Source organism: Mesoplodon mirus (genome assembly GCF_964341445.2).
Source record: "Mesoplodon mirus genome assembly, chromosome: 10".
Classification (NCBI taxonomy): Eukaryota; Metazoa; Chordata; class Mammalia; order Artiodactyla; family Ziphiidae; genus Mesoplodon; species Mesoplodon mirus.
Genome location: NC_138986.1, coordinates 21,896,248 through 21,915,849, shown reverse-complemented (window position 1 = coordinate 21,915,849; position 19,602 = coordinate 21,896,248). Strand labels below are relative to the sequence as shown.

Sequence of the window (19,602 nt, the reverse complement as noted above, 5' to 3'; positions counted from 1 at the left end):
TATCTCTCTTCTCCCTCACCAATGGGCTTCAAACTAGTAACTACTAGCGCCCACTTAACAGACCAGGTAACTTAAGGACCCCAGAGGTTACTTAACTTACCTAAAACTACGCAGGTGATAAATTGGAGAAGTAAAATTGAAACTCAGGTTCTTTCTGATCCCCAAACCAGCAATCCTTCCATAGACCACACATGACGATAGATACAACAAGCTTAAAATGCAGGTCACTGATTTTCTCAAAGGCCTGCTCGTCTTCCTGTATTTCTCATCCCGGGCAATGTCATCACTATTCACCTTGTGGTCCAGCTAGAGTCCTGAGAACTGCCTTCTCTTACCCTCATCCTTCACACTGACTCAGTCACTAGTACTGTTTCCCACACTTGAAAATCCATCCTGTGCTCACTAATCTGAATATCCCAGCATGAGTTCAGGCCTCCAGTTTTTTCTTTTGAAGATTACTGTAACTGTCTGCAAACTGTGTCTTCCAATGCAGGCTTGGGTCCCGCTAATTCATTCTCGTGATGCTGCCTGAGAGCTCTTGGTAAAATGCAAATCTGAACGTATCTCTTCTCCTTGCCTACAGGATAGAGCTCCAACATAAAGCATGGCATACCTTCCTCGACCTGGTTCCTGCCAAGCATTCCAGATCCTTCTCTTGTGACATCCACTCCTCCTCTCCCTATACCCTGTAATCCAGCCATATGAAGACTTACTTGTTGGTTTTATGTCTTTGGTTCTTTGCATGCCAGGGCTCTGTCTTCCTGGAATGCCTTTCCTTGTGCTGCCTTCCAGACAGACTGCAATGCAGCTTGCAAGATGCAGCTCTAGAATTTACTCCTCTGTCAAGCCCCCCGGCAGAGCTTGATTCCCTGTTACGTCACAGCTAGGCTTTGTGTATTTTCCCTTACAGCCCATTTCAACGCATTGCAATATTTTGCAGTCTGCACTTTACTTCTAGAACATTAGCTCAGACACTTGCCAGTTGTGTTTCGCATGCTCAGGCCAGCACACAAAAGTAAGTCAAAAATAGTAAAGTCATAAATTAATTAATAAATGAAACTGATGGTATGTGGGTATATGTCATCTCAGTTGCAGATCATTTATTTTTAAGAGTAAAGCCAGAAAGAATGTTTCAAGCAGAAACAATGGGGGAAATAGATCATTTCTTTGGGTGAAGAAATGATGAGTGTGACCCAAAGTGTAAGTTGAAAACATTTAGCTATTATGCCCTCAGGCACATAAAATCCTCAGGCCTCTCATCAATAATTTCCTTCTACCACCACAGAGCCATCCATGAGGCTGGGCAGGCATAACCTTTAGGAGTGAAAGGAAAAGAGTAAAGATTTGTATCTCTGAACCTGGTGCAGAGAGCCATCCAAACTCCACCTCAAATTTTAAGTGGTACAAAAATGGTCTAAGACGTAGTAGAGATTATTCTCAGAGCTAACCAAGATAGAGCAGGACATTTGATTTATCCCATGGATCAGCTAAACTGAAGCACAGCAAAAATAAACATTTTCCAGATTTTTCTGTCATTCCCAAAATACAGGTCAGGGACATGGACAAATAATAAATAGTCGGGTTGTGAAGTTATCTCTTCAAGTGAAGAAACTAACCAAAGGATTGGTGGGATTGACGGAGATGAGCGTGGCTGTGAGGCACAAGTTCGATAAGGGACTTGAAGTTTCAGAGTTGAGACAGAGGCCAAGTAATGGTGGGCAGGGATACTTAATTCACCAATCACTCCACGCCATCCCTGGGGCCTTAAGTAGAAGGCAGGACACCAGATGACCACCAGAAAGCACTCCTCCCCACAAAGGAGGAAGCTGATTACAGCTTTCAGGAGCCCCCCCACTACGTGAAGACTGCAATTCAAAGGCTCTCCTTAGAAAAGGACGGTGGACAGAAGCAGCCAAATACCCCTAGAGACACACAGAAAAGCCATAACTCTGTTGATATTCCAAAAAAGAAAAAGGGGAAGGGGCATTTCCCTCCCAGCAGTATTCTTTAATTGCCTTTTCTTGTTTCCTTGCTGAAGAGACAAGGGAGGTGGGTGACGGCAGCTAGATCATGTAGAAGTCCAGAGGGCAGCAGACATGAAGTTCTATCTAGCCTCCTTGCACAAAGGCCTTATTATAATACACACATAAAAATGCGTGGGCAAGACTTGGAGGGTTGGTCCCCATGCCCCTGCCGCCGTGCCCGCCCCAAACTCATTCCCACCCCCGTGCTTTGAATGCATTTGTGTACACACACCCTCTGACAGGTTCTTCATGTTCCCATGGAGCTGAAATCTCTGTAATTTAGCGGGAGTGATCACGCTGCTTTTATACTTCCAACAGCAAAGGTAAGAATCACTGCATGATGTTAACTCTAGTTGTATTCCAGATTTTCAGTTGCTTGTCTTCGTGTTCACATGAACTCGATTTTTTTTTCAACTTACCCTTTGTAAGACTGCCACAGTGGCAAACTGATGCTTGTTTTTGTAACATCAGTATGCAGAAACTCGAGCACATATGCGATCTGGGAGCTTCCTCTCCCTGAGCCCCTCCTTTCTAACAGAGTTTACGACCTTATCACATCTTAAGGGAGTTGATGAGAAATGCCAAATAGAAATCAATCCGTATTTAGTAAATATTCTGTGAAACACATAAAACATCCTGTAACCACAGCTGTTTTCTGACATGAAAAATCTGAAGATTATTTCTACTCTGATGGGTACTTCTCAATAGGCCTCAACGTTCAAAATCATATCTATAATAATTTTGCAAATACAGATAGACTTCTGCAAGCTCCCCTTGGGTTTCATTTCGAAGCTCAGCTATTACCTTACTGTTTAAAAATCAAATAAAAGAATCTTAAAAAGAATCTAAAAGAGGAACACAACGTGATTTGCTAATGCAACCCTAATATTTATGCCACCCCTCCTTTTGGAATTTTGCATCTCACAAGAAATGGTGATTTGACGTCTACAAAGTCAAGTGCAAAGGAGTTAAAGAAAATCATTTTGATTTCCTACCTGGAAATCTGCTTTCGGTCCTAGTCACACATTCTCACAATCTTGAGTCTCAATTTCTCAGGTAAATTCGCCAATCTGCTGACAAGAAGTTTTGTGTTATGACTTCTCCTCCCACAGCGCGTACATTAAGACTTGACTATGAAAATGACCTTAAGTGATAACCAAAGCTGCAAAACCAAATCTCTTGGTTTGAAGAAAGAACATAAACACGTGGAGGTGGGACAGGTCAAAAAGGCGGGTGATGCATGAGGCACCAAGCTACACAGGATACCAGATGGCTAAGCAAAATACAATTTAAAAAGTTTAAAATAAGCTTATGAGCAACAAAATAAAGAGTGATTAGCACTGGATGATAAACGAAAGAATAAAATAATAAATATTTATGAGTCCACACCAAAATAAATAAATCATGTAGATACTCCCTCCCTCCAAGGGGTAAAGCTTAATTATTCTCCCTTTAAGTGTGGGCTGACTTCCAATGAACAGAACATGGAAAGAGAAAAGTAGTAACTTTACAGTGGAAATCCTAGCAGACTCTACCTTAACCAAGTGATCAAGGTTAATATCAAGGTGATCAGTTATGTTGACAGGACACACCCCATACTATAATGCAATGAGAAGGGCACCTTCTCTGGTCTTCTTCCCCGAAACCCATAACTCCAGTCTACAAAATTCCTGGCCAATACTCTTCAAAAATATCCATCCCTTCTGAAACAAGTGGGGTATGCCATGGTATGCTATGTATGTTATTATCTATCGTATTGTATTTTGTGTTAGTTTATATTTAATGTTTTAAAAGTGAGGAGCCAATTAATACTAAATGAACTTTTCAGGAAAACCAGACAAGTCTTTTAAACTGTTAACCAAGCAGTCAAACAGACTAGTGTTTTTAGGCAGTAATTTTGTTTAAATAGTCATTTTTCTTTTTCTTTCATTTTAATGCTTCCATAACACATCAGAATGACATCTCCAAATGCTGTAGACTTCAGTTTTTTTCTCACCACAAATAGTATGTATATTTTCACTACGTCTAGCAACAACATGCCTGCTATTGGTGATTCTGGTAATTATTTAAATAGGCTGACTCTACGTGGATTTCAATGGCGCAACAGTGCCGACAATTCAGTGTTAGCCAGTTACAGGACGTGGTGAGCACCCTAGCCAGATACCCCATGCTGTTTGTGGATAGGCATTCCCCAGCCTCTTGGCCGGGTGACAGCAAGCACAACAGCCCACAAGGCGGGTGGAGAACCGATGAATAAAATGATAAATATTTGTGATGAAACAGGATGTTGGAGAGGGGGGAAGGGGATGGAATAGCTCAACTACTGAACTACTGAAGCTACTTTGGAACTTTATCAGTATTCCCTTGTTGTAAAACTGGGAGCAGTACACAGATAGATCTTTTCTCCAGTGTTTTCCCCTTTATTGTAAATAATTTACAGAATTACTACTGTACAACACAGCATCCACCCAGGCACAAGATTTAAGACTTTGGGCTGTTGAACCATAAGCACTATACCCTGAACAAATGCTGTAATCATCCTTTGAAGGCAATGCAAACAATGATGTGAAAATATAATATTTTTTCAGGCCAGAAAACACTTTTAATAGATCTGCCCTTGCTGTTGATTGAATATATAATTTAAATGATTATTTATTAAGTTCAGTCTCTCATCTATGCAACTTAGTAACAACAATGATAATAACTTACAGGCTCAGGGGCATTCTTGTCAAGAGTAAATTCAAGAAATTCTGAAATAAAACATAGTGCTTCCTTTGTATAGAGTATCTAGACTCAGAGACTTCACTTATATGGAGTCTCCATACTCAGGCAGATGACTCAAGTGATTCCGTTTTATTCCCATACTGAGTCTGATATCTGATATCAATTAAGAGAACAAAACAAAAGAAATCGCCACTATGGGGGTACACTTTGGGGCTCGTTTTTCAAGAAAGTGTTATCAACCAACAATGCCTTCTTAAAGTCAACAGTATTCCTCTCTTTCATCTATTTCACTCCTCTCTTGTTTTCTTGCTGATTATTCCACCAAAATAAAGTAAAAAAATAGCCAAAACTAAACCACTTCTCTGTGACAATTTGCTGCTTAAATGAGTCTCTGAGCATCTCTTTCACTCAAAGTGTCCTAACACTGATTGGTCATTTTGTTATATTATAAGGAGACAGAATGGCAGCCTGGTATTGGGGAATGAGGACAGAGACAAGAACTGAGCAAGATACACAAGCTCACTCACTGAAGACTGAATATAAATATAAGAGCTTGTATCAATACAAAACATGAGCTTCTCGTACTTTTAAGACTTACAATATCAATTCGCCCTGCCTGGATTTCAACTAGTATATTTGACAAGAACCTCCAAATGAGGAAGTAGGAAATAGATGAGTAGGAAGTAGATGAGTTTGAAGACACATGTTCTTTTGCTTTCCATTTGTATTGTTTTCCATTTGTTATAATGGAAATCATTATAACATCTTCCCAAATATGATTTATCAATCCTTTTTATGCCAGAGAATCTCTTTGATTCTCCTTAAAAATCATTTCATGGAAAACTTAGTAAATAACATTTGAAAACAATACTAGAGTCAAAAGGTCACAGTGTCACATATACTTTCCTTCAATAATATATTAGATATGATTCTGTAAATCTGTTGTTCAGCATGAGCAATGGGACAGCAAACTTGAAATGAAAAAATAAAACCTATGAGGAAATACAGTAGGTGCAGAATCAGAGATGAATGTCATATTCCATTCCAAACACTATCAGAACTGACAAATTTCCCTTTAGTGTACTTAGGTCTAAACAGTAACTCATTATGGATATTAGTTCCTATCCTCTTTCTGAGTGAAAGTAAAGCAGCTCAATGAAATTGATCATGTGATCAAAGAAGATAATTTGCCCTTTCTTACCCCTCAAAAGAAAAAGTCCCACATGCAAGAACATCTTTACCAATACTGAAGATATTAAAAATGTAAAACCGAACCTATAATAGTCTGTAAGAATAGTTTATTATTCATTTGTTCTCATCTGTCAATCCTAACTTGCCTCAAACTTCAGTCTGAGCCTTCCTAATTGAATTGGTTCAATTTCACATCCCACACCATAATTTATCAGTTCAGTAACCATGAGCAAACAGTGGTTTTCGTATCTATTGACCCAGGGTAAGAGTATGCTGATATGTCATAAGCACACAAGTGGAATGACTCCTCCTCCTCTGTGATGTATTAAAACCAACCTAACTACTGTTTTGATGATTTTGTTTACATATATATATATATTTTTTTTTTTTTTTTTTTTTTCCGGTACGCGGGCCTCTCACTGCTGTGGCCTCTCCCGTTGCGGAGCACAGGCTCCGGACGCGCAGGCTCAGCGGCCATGGCTCACGGGCCCAGCCGCTCCGCGGCATGTGGGATCCTCCTGGACCGGGGCACGAACCCGTGTCCCCTGCATCGGCAGGCGGACTCTCAACCACTGCACCACCAGGGAAGCCCCATTTATATTTTTGATATAGCAATTTATCTTCTAAAATTACTTAAAGGAAACAACCTTTCATTAGCTTTTTAAATTCTTCCTCCCTGTAATGAAATACTGGAAGATATATTGAACTCCTATTTCTAAATCAGTTGAGAAATAAAACTGCTCAACTATTACCAATAAACTAAATATTTATCAGGTAACTGAGGTTATTTTTAAATGATTTTAAGATCAATTAAACCAATAGAAAGAAAATGTTGAAGTGCTTTATAAATTCCAAAAGTATACCCCAGTTGCATAATAGAATCTGAGCCTCAGAAGAAGAAAACCAACAACAAGACACAGTTTAGATAATCAATAAGAGGCCACTAAAGTGATTTTTGCAAATGACCAATGACTTGAAGCCACATTTCTGAAATTATATTTAAATTTTAAAATTAGGACACTGGAAAGCAATGTCATAAATGCTCAAAAACACATGGAAAAAATGATTTTCAAACAGTGTTTTTAAAGTGTTTTATAAACATGATACAATTTTTTGTTATTAAACCCTGAAGTTAAATATGTTTCTTAATTTACCAACCAGCTTCACTGTATTCAGGTCTTAAATGTAATTTTCATCTACTTTCTAAACTCTCATCTGGAAATCTATATTTATCTGTAGATATGGGAAATATTATTTGTTAGATCCTCTAAATATTAAAAATATAAGCTGATAATTTCCCTCTGGCTTGATTATACCATGATTCTAGAATATACATGTCTTTAAGAATCCAATATACTTGACAGTAGACCAAGAAGCAACATGAATAATAAGCAGAGAACTGCACTACCTTTATGACTATAATTTTTAAAAAACTTTGAAAGCATTCATCAAATACTAATCAGAAATAGATACACCAGATAAAACTAAGCTAAAATTGTTAAACTTACAAAATAACAAAACAAAATTAAATCCCATTGAGAAATATTAGAACCAAGTATAAGTGATAAGAATTAATATTTATAATATGTAAAGAGCTCATTGAAATTTATTTTTCAAAAATAGCTAGGGGCTTCCCTGGTGGCGCAGTGGTTGAGAGTCTGCCTGTCGATGCAGGGGACACGGGTTCGTGCCCCGGTCCGGGAAGATCCCACGTGCCACGGAGCGGCTGGGCCCGTGAGCCGTGGCCGCTGAGCCTGCGCGCCCGGAGCCTCTGCTCCGCAACGGGAGAGGCCACAACAGTGAGAGGCCCGCGTACCGCAAAAAAAAAAAAAAAAAAAAAAAAAAAAAGCTAGGAAATAAAGTAGAAAATATGACAAGTCAATTCAGAAAAGAAACATAATTAAAAAGGAAGCTCACTAATTATTAAAGAAATACAAACCAAAACAACAATGTGGGGAAGATTTTCACTTTGGTAGGGCTATGATGAAAATGGGAAGTGACCTAAAAATAAGGACCATGTATAATAAAAATATTCAAACCCTTTAACAAACAATCCCATAGGAGAAAATTTGAATATTCACAAATAAGAGAATTTTAAGAAAACTGTGACCATTAAAATAAATCAAAATTATATAACTATTAAAATTAGAGTACAGAAATAAGCAAAATGGAAAGTGTTTATGAAAATATGGTTTTGAAAATAAGGGCTATATCAATATCATGATTATAACTATTTCAAATGTGGGACTATGAGCAAAGATCAGGAGTATACAAGGAAAAATTAAAACTCAGATCGATAGATTGTAAAAGGTGATTGGATAGTTATATTTTTTATTTATTTGTTTCATAATAGTGCATGAGGGATAAAACTTAAAACTTGACTAGAACAAATGAATGCAGTAATCTAATGAGTTCCTAAATAAAATCTCCTAAATGCATCAACCAGTACCTACCATGAGACAATGACTATTCCCCAGGCAAGTTCACCAACGGCCGGATCTCTGTACCCAAAGCAAGACTCAAATTTTACACAAAATGAGACTGTGAAGGATCCATAGCATATCCGTGTCCTCAGAGCCATTAATCCACACCCAGGTCTTTAAACATTTACTGTATAGCTTGTGATGTTAGGAATAGCTCATGGTTATCCTTTTAACTGTACCACATCCATTATTTCTACGGGAGTTCATGACATGCTACCAAATCACGTTGTTTGAATACAGGCAGTTCTCAACTTACAAACACCTGACTGAGGAAAACCAAAAATAAAACCAGCTGCTGCTGTCCCCGGGTTGTTGCCTTCTAACACTACCAGAGGTCTTGCTGATACTCCCAGAGAGACTCAGCTGTTGTGAAAAAAATCTTAAACTTCTTAGAGCATTGGAAGGGAGGAAGGAGGGTCAAAGAAATGAAAGCAGGACCAGCCAGGGAAGCCACACAAGGCCGGTGCTTACCCTCAAGAGGGCTCAATAAACATTTGATGAATTAATGAATTACTTTCCACATTCACTCCTGTAGTTTGAGCCTGATGACTCTGTCCCTATCCTATTCCAACAGCCTAATAACAGGCCTCCTTCTTGGGCTCCTGATTCATGGAGCTGGAGCTAAAGAAGGGAATCGAAATCCAGAAACAAACAGCTGTGATCAAGAGGCTGCCCACTAAGGCAGTTCAAAGGACAGAGTCCAAGCCTAGAACCAACTCAGAAAGGTCTGTTTCCAAAAATGCAGGCAGAGGGTACATGATATACAGAAAGACAAGATAAGACATAAATGGTGAAAGAAATACAGAAGTTGAAAGTCTAGCAAAGCTTATTAATAAGGATGCCAAATAAGAGATCAAAAAAATGAAGTCTTAGTGTGATATGGAAGAACTAAAGATGTATCAGTGTAAGGGTGGGCTGGTTTGGGAATAATCTTGTGACCCCCTCAGAGCCCCAGTTTGATGTATTACTCCAGCATCACTTAGGTGGCAGAATCACTTTATACAAATCTGAAGTCTAGTAACTTCTCAATTCATTTCACTATATATATATATATATATATATATATATATATATATATACACTCATCTTCTGAAAATTTGAGCCACTCCATTGCTCAAAAATCTTCCTCAGCCCCTCTTACCAACTGAATTAGAGAAATCATAGAATTTTAGAGTGGGGGAAGGTTTTAAGACCTTTTAGCTCACAGTGAAAGGGGTAAAACAACTTCACTCTTTCATTAAAGATCCATCACAGTATGGTCCAGGCTATACTCCTAATGATTCTCTGATCCTATCCTTGCACACTTCTTGCCTCCTGGCTTTCACTCACGGCCACCATGCTGAACAAATACAGGGGGCACCATTTATATCACAGTCTATGTGAATGGTGCCTTCAAAAGTTTAGCAATATTCAACTCTTAGGCAGCCATGTGGGGTGCTCCTACTTTCATCTGTAACACTCTCTCCACCTGGAATGCCATCTCTCAACTGCATCTCTGCTTTTAAGATGCTAAACATTCTTCAAAGTCCATGAAACCTTTCCCAGTTCCCACAATTGGTTGTAATCTTTTTCTTTGAACTTTCATTTCATTTGGTTTATGCCTCTTTTATGCATATTCTGTCTTCTAGTATAATGAGTTAGTTATGCATGTCTTATAAGCAATCCTAGATTGTATGTATACTCCCTGAAAATGTAAAGAGCATAGGATTCACCTTTCTTTCTACACAGTTCCAAGCCCGTTTCCCACATCAGGACAGGTACTTAAATAACTGTTGGCTGGGACTTTTGGTTGGGATGGAAACAGATGATTCAGGAACTAGAAATGTTGGAGTAGTTTAGACTGGAAAGGAATATAGTGATAGAAAACGTAGGACTAAATTTTGATAACCTGCTGCCCTCAGGCCCACTAGGTTGGACAGGGTGCTAAGTGGCAGGATGTCACTCTCAGAGTCACATTTCTCCTTATTTCAAAATTTTGCCTAAGGGCTTCCCTGGTGGCGCAGCGGTTGAGAGTCCGCCTGCCGATGCAGCGGACACAGGTTCGTGCCCCGGTCTGGGAGGATCCCACATGCCACGGAGCGGCTAGGCCCGTGAGCCATGGCCACTGAGCCTGCGCAACTGGAGCCTGTGCTCCACAATGGGAGAGGCCACAACAGTGAGAGGCCCGCGTACCGCAAAAAAAAAAAAAAAATTTTGCCTAAGACCAAACATGTACTTATGGAAAAAGAGAATTTCCTCTTCACCTCTTCCTCCTGCCAGTAAGACACAACCTTCTGAGAAAATGAATTCCCAATTCTACACAACCAATTAAAAACCCAGTTTTTAAACAAAATACAAAGTAAGCCAGCACAATTTAACCTGCTTTATATAATATCAAGAAATAATTTTCCTTTTTCAGTTAACAAAAACCTACTAACGAGCAAGTTTAAACACAAATGAGAAACACCTGGAGAGCAGATATACCATCTCGGAGGGATCTAAATATGGTTTTCTCTACTATATTATATGGAGCCCATGTTTTTGCCTAGCACATAATATACATTTTCTTAATTAGTATGCATGCTAAAATATCTATTTCAATAGATGTGCCATGCTCCAGGGAAACCATTATGATATATCAAAGGATGATTAGCCATATAAAATATGATTTGGCATTAACTATATAAAAAGAGACATCTTCAAATTGGTATATACAGATTTCTATCTATATCCATAAATCTATCTGAATATTTTTGAAGACTTTAAAATATGCTGTGTTCACGTGGCACTGGTATAGTGTACACTGGTTGATGATTCAAAATATTTTAGTATGTATCTACATAGATGAGCATTTATAATCTGAAAAATAAACCCCATGCATTTTAAGACAATTTAAATATGAACAGGGCAGAGGAAAGGGCAACAATATTAAAGAGTACAGAGCTGGTGAGTGAATTACGTACTAAGGAGGTAAAATAAGCCTTCACATACCAAAAATTTTTGAGATTTTTTTAAAATACGTATCAAAAAGGTTAAAAGTACTTGGCTTTCAGCCAAAAAAATCTCAGGGTCATTATCATGAACACAGATCACCCAGAAAACCTATGTATTTATTTATATTGATTTACTAGAAAAATACTAGAGTTATTATCATAAGCATAGATTACTATAGCAAATCTTATACACGCACACACACACACAAACACTTATGGAGGCTCTCCTATAAGACAAGGAATACATTAAGACCTGGAAATGCAGTACCAGATGGGATAAGCATGGTCTCAGCCCTGGAAGAACTTAGATTCTAAGAAGAAAGATCAACAAATAGTTCCTGTAAACTGGGGTAACTCAGTAATGCCTCCTCAAGCTACTGAGATGCATGCATTTGCTTACTCCTTCACTCTTCGGCTTCCCCATTGGCCTACATTTTGTTTGCCTTTTTAAGATCTTATGTCTGATCTCTATAGTTTGTCTATTTCCTTCTTCACTTGCAGGCTGTCCGCTATCACTCTTGCAATCAGTGCGCCATCCTTTACCAGTGACACTCTTCTCCTTCCCTCTAATGTACAGCTCCTCATCATCTCTAGAAGATTGGATCAATGAGCCAGTGAAAACGGAGACTAAAATAAGGACAAATAAGCTCCAAGTGATGGCTTATTAAGTGTTTTATATCACTGTGGTTTGATGAAATTGTGGTGTTCTTTCTGATGTGATATTTCTATTATCTTATTGACCCAGACAGGCATTTGAGAAGACAGTTTAAGCAGATGTTCTACACACAAAATTTCCCACCTCTTCTCCCATCCCCTTCTAAAAACATTACAAAAACATTAAAAACCCCACACTTCTGCTTAAAAGAAATATATTTGCTGTCAGAAAAGGTTTCTTTAAGCAGAGTACTTGGAAATGGTATCATAACATGTAGACTATGTTTCTCAAAGAGTAGTCCTCAAATCACCTGCATCAGTTACCTGATTTGCTTCTTAAAATTCAGGTTTCCTATGCTCCTCCTCAGACCTAGTGAATCATATTTATAGAACCTAAGAACTTGAACTTTTTTAAAGCACCTCGGGAGCCTGTTGAGCATGATAAAGCTTGAAACCACTGATCTGAATAATCAAAGAGTGCTCATTGAAGATGTCAGACTGAGCTTAAAGACCCAAGTCCTTATTTCACTATCAGCCTGTCACATTTACCGAGTGCCACCCTCTGCAAAGCACTGGATAAAATTAAGCTTAAAAAGTTTTAAAAAAATAACGTTGAAAAGTTATTCCTGTCGCTGCCCAGGAAGCTTCTATTCTGACCAGGAAGACAAAACATAGACAAATGAAAAAGCTTTAAAATAGACACACGCAGCATTCAGGGGGAGATGATGGGGGCCCAGCGGCATTCTGCTGTACGGTGGGCAAACAAACACTGAGAGAGGCCGAGTCCAGGACTGAGCAGAGTACCACTGGAACCCATAAAGGAAGACTTCCAAGACAAGCGTGGGGCAGAGCTGAAAAGGAGAGATTTTCAAGCGCGAGCCTCTGAAGAGGTGTGGGGGTTGCCAGAGGGCACTTAAGATCAAGAAGAAAATACGTATCATCATATCTCTTGCTGCCACAGAGAAATGTCCAGATGCAGGGTTAGCAAAACCTTAGACATTGTCTGGGTGAACCTTGAAAATGAGCTTTTACAAATACATATTATCTTTTGAGGCAGACAGAGGAGGTATTGTTATGCCCAGTCTATAGATGAGGAGACTAAGAATCATCTGAGGCCCTTTCCAGAACTGGTCCTTTCCTTCCATCAGAGATTCTCCGCCCGGCCTGACACTGCCCCAGGTAGAAGGGTAATTAGTTCATCACCTGTCCTTCAAAACAGCAAGCCATTCAAAAACATTATGTTTCTCCCTCCCTCCATTTCAAGAAGCCAGGGGGAAGATGTGTCTGTGTGTGTGTTTGCGTGTGTGTGCATGCACGTGTGCATGCTCCTGTGTGCACGTGGCCACATGTGAGCATACACGTATGCACAAGTGTGACTAATTGAACTAACCAGTCATTATTTCTTAATAAAGAGTCACTGGATTTTAGCATTCTCATGACTGCTCCAGCAGCACTAGCATTTATGACAAATGATGTGGAAAAATCATCAAAGTCTCTTTGATTTGTGATCAAAATGACCACCCCAAATCGCCATACTGGGTTAGCTAGACACGTCTTTCCTCTGGCTGTAGTGTCCAATATGATAACCACAGGTAGCTGTTTAAATTTAATTTAAAATTAACATTAAATAAAATTAAGCATTTAGTCCCTCAGGTGCACCAGCCACATTTCAAGTGCTCCAAAGCCACATGGGGTTAGTAGCTACCCCGTGGCCAGTGCAGATACAGGGCAGTCCCATCGCCGCAGAGTTCCATGGGACACCACTGCTCTAGAGTACCATTCCTTCTGAAAATACAACTACAGATCCCAAGACAAACAACAGTTGTTATTTACATCTAGTTCTAAACATATGCCAACAACACTGACCAAACTGTGTTGTTCCCTTCCACTAAGCCTGTCCAAGCGCCTTGAGTAGAAATTCATAGCTTGCTCCTCAGACATCTATTAATCCCTTCTGCTTATCGTACTTCTCTTTTCATGGTGGTTTTCATCCTAGCTTGATAGTTATGTGCACATCATTCCCCCTACAGTGAGCTCCTCCAGACCAGCGGGGTCATAGTCACTTGAGCACTCTCAAAACCCAACTCAGTAAGAGTTACATAAATACAAGGTATATTCTTAATTAAAAGACTACTAGGTAGAACATGATATTAATGGGAACATCCAGAGAATAAAAATATAGATATGAAAGGAAGACAGAAAAAGGTCTAAAGCATGGTAAGGTTTTGTAATCATTACCAAGTGGTAACTGCTTAGATGGAAATATTGCTTGTGCTGCATATTTAGAAGGAGAAAAATCAAATTCTTTTAGGAGTAGGTATGAAAATGTACTGAGCTGATATCATAAATCAGAGGAGCACTGGGCCATCTGTCAGCTACCCTATGTCAGTGTCATCAGCCAGCACACAAAGACTGGCCCCAACCCCTGTGCAGGGTGACAAAGCCAGTGCTCTCAGTAACCTATGGGAATTGGACAGCATAGCTTAGGAGAAGCTTTTTCAATAAAGTTTGTATCAATTTGATTCTTATTCATGCAATTACACTGTCCTCAAAAACTCAAGCCTTGGGATTCAAATGAGAACCCCTTCTCTCACTCTGAGAACTTCCTCTGGACCATTAAAAAGAAAGGTAAATTTCCTTCATGTTATCATTTGGATAGTTTCAAATAATCTAACATATGAACAATATCTGATATTTTTTAAAAGCCTGTTGGGGTGGGCCTCCCTGGTGGTGCAGTGGTTGAGAATCTGCCTGCCAATGCAGGGGACACGGGTTCAAGCCCTGGTCCGGGAAGATCCCACATGCCGCGGAGCAGCTAAGCCCATGCACCACAACTACTGAGCCTGCGCTCTAGAGCCCGCGAGCCACAGCTGCTGAGCACGCCCAGAGCCCGTGCTCCGCAACAAGAGATGCCCCCACGATGAGAAGCCCGCACACCGCAACGAAGAGTAGCCCCCCCTCGCCGCAACTAGAGAGAGCCGGCACGCAGCAACGAAGACCCAACGCAGCCAATAAATTAATTAATTAATTAATTAATTAATTAATTAAAGGTCTCATTTAAAAAAAGAAAAAACCTGTTGCGGGGCCAACCCATGTATCAGGGCACACTGGATGTGTCTATGAAGATGGAAAAATTAAAAAGGAAGAGAAAAGTTATCACATTTGTACTTCACTCAGGGTTTTATTTAGTCAACTTTAATTCAGTTTCCAGTTCTTAATTAAGCTTCAGGACACTTTCCCACAAGCCGCGGAAGCTAAAGATACCTTCAGGGCCACCTTAGGCCAGGGGAAAGGTAACTTCACAGGAAATGAAACCAGGCAAAAGAGCGAGAGCACAAGTGATGACAGTCGGAGAGATCAAGATAAGGGCTAGAGGGGGTGCTAAGGTGGCCAACAGAGGAAGCGAAACTTCAAACCTGTGTAAACTCATCATTTTCCACAAGAAAGTCACCCACTCCTGCCCCAACCTGACCTTCACCCCCATCTTCTTTGCTCATCATTATGGCCTTTCTTCATTTTTAACATTTTAGATTGATAAAAAGCAGCCAACCGAAAGCCCCACCCTGCCAAATGCTTGATTAGCCAAATCGCCAGCAGCAAGCTGCACCTCCGCACACACCTTTTCTGCCACAACGTCCCCCAAACTTGGCCAACCTGGGGCCCTGAAACACTACCAGGCTCCCAGTATATGAACAAAGGCGCTGGGGAGGTGCTTGGATTTTGCAGTCGCGGTACAGGCGATGCAGCAGGATGGCTACGCCCCCTGTGTTAGAATCCGGGCATCACTGCATATCCCTGTGTAACCCTGGGCAAGCTATTTACCTTCTCGATGCCTCCATTTCCTCATCTGTCCACTAACGACAGTTACCATATGCCATCAAATTTAAGTTGTCCACCAATTGTAAGACATATGCATAGTTTTCATATTTCAACATTTCTGAAACCAGATGGTGTCTTACTATCATCAAGAGCGTCTTTCAATTAACTGTAGGGTTTATTTTTCTTTCTTAGAAGTACATCAAATGCCATCTTACAAGTGATGGCACCTTAACGTCTATGAAATATTGCAGAACCTATTTCATAGGGGTTTTGGTAAAGATTAAACTTGTTAATATAATGTTAGTATTTAGAATAGTGCTTGGCCCTGAGTGAGATGTGCAATTATTATTAGTTAAATTTATGATGCTGAAAATGGATGCGGTCATAAGATTAAATCCTCCTATTATTAACCATAAACTGTGTGTTAGAATGATGGTTAATGCAGAGGTGTGGGGAGGGATGGTGAAATACCTAACTAAAATCTGATTTATCCCCAGCCCTTGGCACTGTGCCTGGCACATAGTAAGTTCTCAATAAGCAACTGCTGACTAAAGCAACTGAATGTACAACCCAGCCTTATTCATGCCACAAGACTCCTTGCAACAAACAAAACATCTAATATCCCTTTATATAAAGGGAAACCAGTAGGTACATGGCTCTTTAATGTTAAATTACATATAACAGATTCCTACTTTTTAAAGGCTGGGAACATTTTTCTAGATCAAGACTTTGGGCAGATTTTCTCCCCCATAATGGCCCCTCTACTTCGACTGTCCGCAAATTTAAATCCTGAACCCCATCTGTCAAGGCCCAATTCAAATTTCATTTCTTGTAAGATTTTTTCCCCATCTTATCCTCCCTCTTTCTAGTCCCACCCTCACATTCATCTCAGCCGCCATACTCACTTTATTTGGACCTCACTGGACAGAAGAACACCTCCTGTGCTAAAATATTATATCAGAATGGGAACTCTGTCTTAATTGTCATTGCCTCCCCTGTAAGGTCTCACACAGAGTCCATCTGCTTATATTTGAATTGGGGCCCTTCCCCACAAAAAAAAAAAAAAAAAGATACTGAAGTTCGAACCCCAGTACCTCAGAATGTAACCTTATTTGGAAATAGAGTCGTTGCAGATATAATTAGTTAAGATGAGGTGATACTGGAGTACAGTGGGACCCTAATCCAGTATGACTAGTGTTCTTATGAGAAGATGCCATGTGAAGACACAGAGATACAGAGAGAACAGCATGTGAAGATGGAGACCAATATTGCAGTGATGTATCTACCAGCCAAGGAAGCACAAGGACTGTAGGCCTGGACCAGAAGCTAGGAGGAGAGAGGCATGGAATATATTCTTCCTCATGGCCCTCAGAAGGAACCAACCCTGCTGACATGTTGACTTCAGACTTCTAATATCCAGAGCTGTGAGAAAATAAATTTCTGCTATTTTCAGGTACCTAGTTTATGGTACTTTGTCATAGCAGCCCTGGAAAACTAACATCTCTCCTCACTTTGAGGCTGTGACACTGGACTCTCTTTATTGTTGTTCTTCTTCTCTGGCCAGCCTTTTCTAATCTTCTTGGCGGGCTCATTCCCTTGTTTCAAGCCTTTAAAAGTTGGGGATCCTCCAGGGTTGGCCCCAAGACTTCTTTTCTTCTGACACTAAATAACCTCCTTTACATCCTCTCATCTACCCCCAATTCAATTACCATCTATATGCTGATGGCTCCCAAATTTCTATCTCCAATCTATCCTCTCCTCTAGATCCATATGTGCAACTGGCTACTTGACATCTCCACATAGATAGTTCAAAGCCACTTTATACTCAACAAATCCAAAAACTGATGTCACCACTCCCTGACACCAGGCTCCTCTCAGGCCAATGAACGGCAACTCTGCCCATTAAGGTGCACAGGCCACACACAGGATTCATTCTTGGCTATTTCCTCTCCTTCACTCTCCACATCCAATCCACCATCAAATCCTCTATTTCTCCCCATGGAAATTTCTCAAATCTCCCCACTTTTCCCCATTCTCCACCTCCACTGCTCCACTGCAGTGGAGTAACCCAATGTTAACAATCCACTCCCTAGATTACTGCGATAGCCTCTTGACTAGCTCCAGATCCATTCCTGGCACCCTCCAATTTGTTCCCCAGCAGACTGAGTAATATTCACAAAGCAAATCTGACCCTTTCATCTCCATGCTCAAACAACTTCTTTGGTTTTCCATTCCATTTGTCTTAGGATAAAGACCAAAATCCGAAACCAAGGCTCTGCATGGAATGGCCCTACCGACTCTCCCCCTTTACCTCCCTTGCTCTTGAAGGTGCTCCAGCCACAGTAGTGCTCCTTTGATTTTGATGGGACCCATGATCCCGCCCATTACGGGCCGGTGTGCAAGCTGCTCCCTCCACCTGCAGAACCCGCCAACTCCCTTCACTTAGTTAATGTCTTCTCATCAGTCACTCTGGGCTCAACACAACCCTCCTCAGAAGATCTTTCCTTGGCTTCGCCAAAAAGACGAAGCTGCCCCATTCTCCTCTCTCCTCACACCTTACTCTTCTCCTGCATAGCACTTAAGCATAGTTTGTAATTATATATTCATATGATTATTGGATTAATATGGATGAGTGTCCCCCACAAGGGCTGAAACCACAACTTTCTTGTTCCCGCTGTATCTCCAGCTCTTAGAACAGTGTTTGGCATATAAACAGACACTCAATAAATATTTGTTAAGTAACTTAAGGAATAGTAAGCAAACACGATATATGTGTTGAAAGAAGCTACAGTGTTTTAATTGTCTATCATACTGTAATGCAAATTCTTTCTTTATATACAGTACTTTTTAATTTTCCAAAAGCTTCTATTCTAACCCAGTGGACATACAAAAATATTCTAGGCAAGTTTAGTTTAGCTAAACTAGATTTTAAACATATTTCTTCTAATATGGTATTGTTAATACATATGTTGCCATAAACAATTATTAATTTATGTCACTAAAAATTTCAAATCTAATTAGCTAACTTCTTTCCTACTCTTACTCTAATCGTCCACATATGAGTAAGTGAAAGTTAAGTAACAGTTTCATCTGTGATATGCTCTCAGTTTTGCCACCAATTCTTCCTTCTCTAAGATAATCAATCTACTTGATCTGAAAAATAAAATACTCTTAATAGTAGAAAAATAAAGTACTGGTGTTACATCACCAAAATGAGAGTCACTTACTCATCCCAGCCCTATTAAAACATTTTCCCCAAATTTTCCTGAGTGCATGTCTTGGTGTGGTGCTGAGAAGGCCACAGCAACAGCCAGCAGAAGCCACATGTATGACTTCCCTGTAAAGCTCACCCACAGAAGATGGCAACAGGTATGAGTGCATGTGAACTTCAAATTGACAAATTTCATTCTCATTAACAGTGATGATAAAAGAGAATGTAACACATCTTTTCTAAATGATGGGGAAACGTTAGCATTTCAGATTTTATTTTATTTAATGAGAGTCTTATATACAACTTCCAACGATATGTGTACCCAACAGCTGCCACAAACCTTGGACATGATTGTACAAAGAGCAACAACGCTAAGCAATATCCCCAAAATCATTGTATCTGTACATCAGATAAACAAATTCTACCTCTCAAATAGCTTCACACACATTCTCAAAACCATAATATTTTTCCATAATTTTAACAAGAACACTATTAGTACTGAAATGAAATTATCACAACAGTCT

The 19,602-nt window shown here is 39.9% G+C and overlaps 1 protein-coding gene across 17 annotated transcripts in view; it reads right to left on the bottom strand.

The window, feature by feature from the left end:
- HIVEP2 (HIVEP zinc finger 2) overlaps positions 1-19,602 on the bottom strand; it is a 203,110-nt gene that overhangs the window by 153,057 nt on the left and 30,451 nt on the right. For 7 of the 17 annotated variants that reach the window (XM_082634067.1, XM_082634062.1, XM_082634052.1 and 4 more), the window contains exon 2: positions 3,020-3,094. The exons of 9 other annotated variants lie outside the window; for them this stretch is intronic. The gene's annotated coding sequence lies outside the window, so the exon portion shown is untranslated. Of the gene's footprint in view, positions 1-3,019; positions 3,098-19,602 lie in introns of all 17 variants that reach the window. One more of the 17 variants, XM_082634063.1, reaches the window with a different exon arrangement.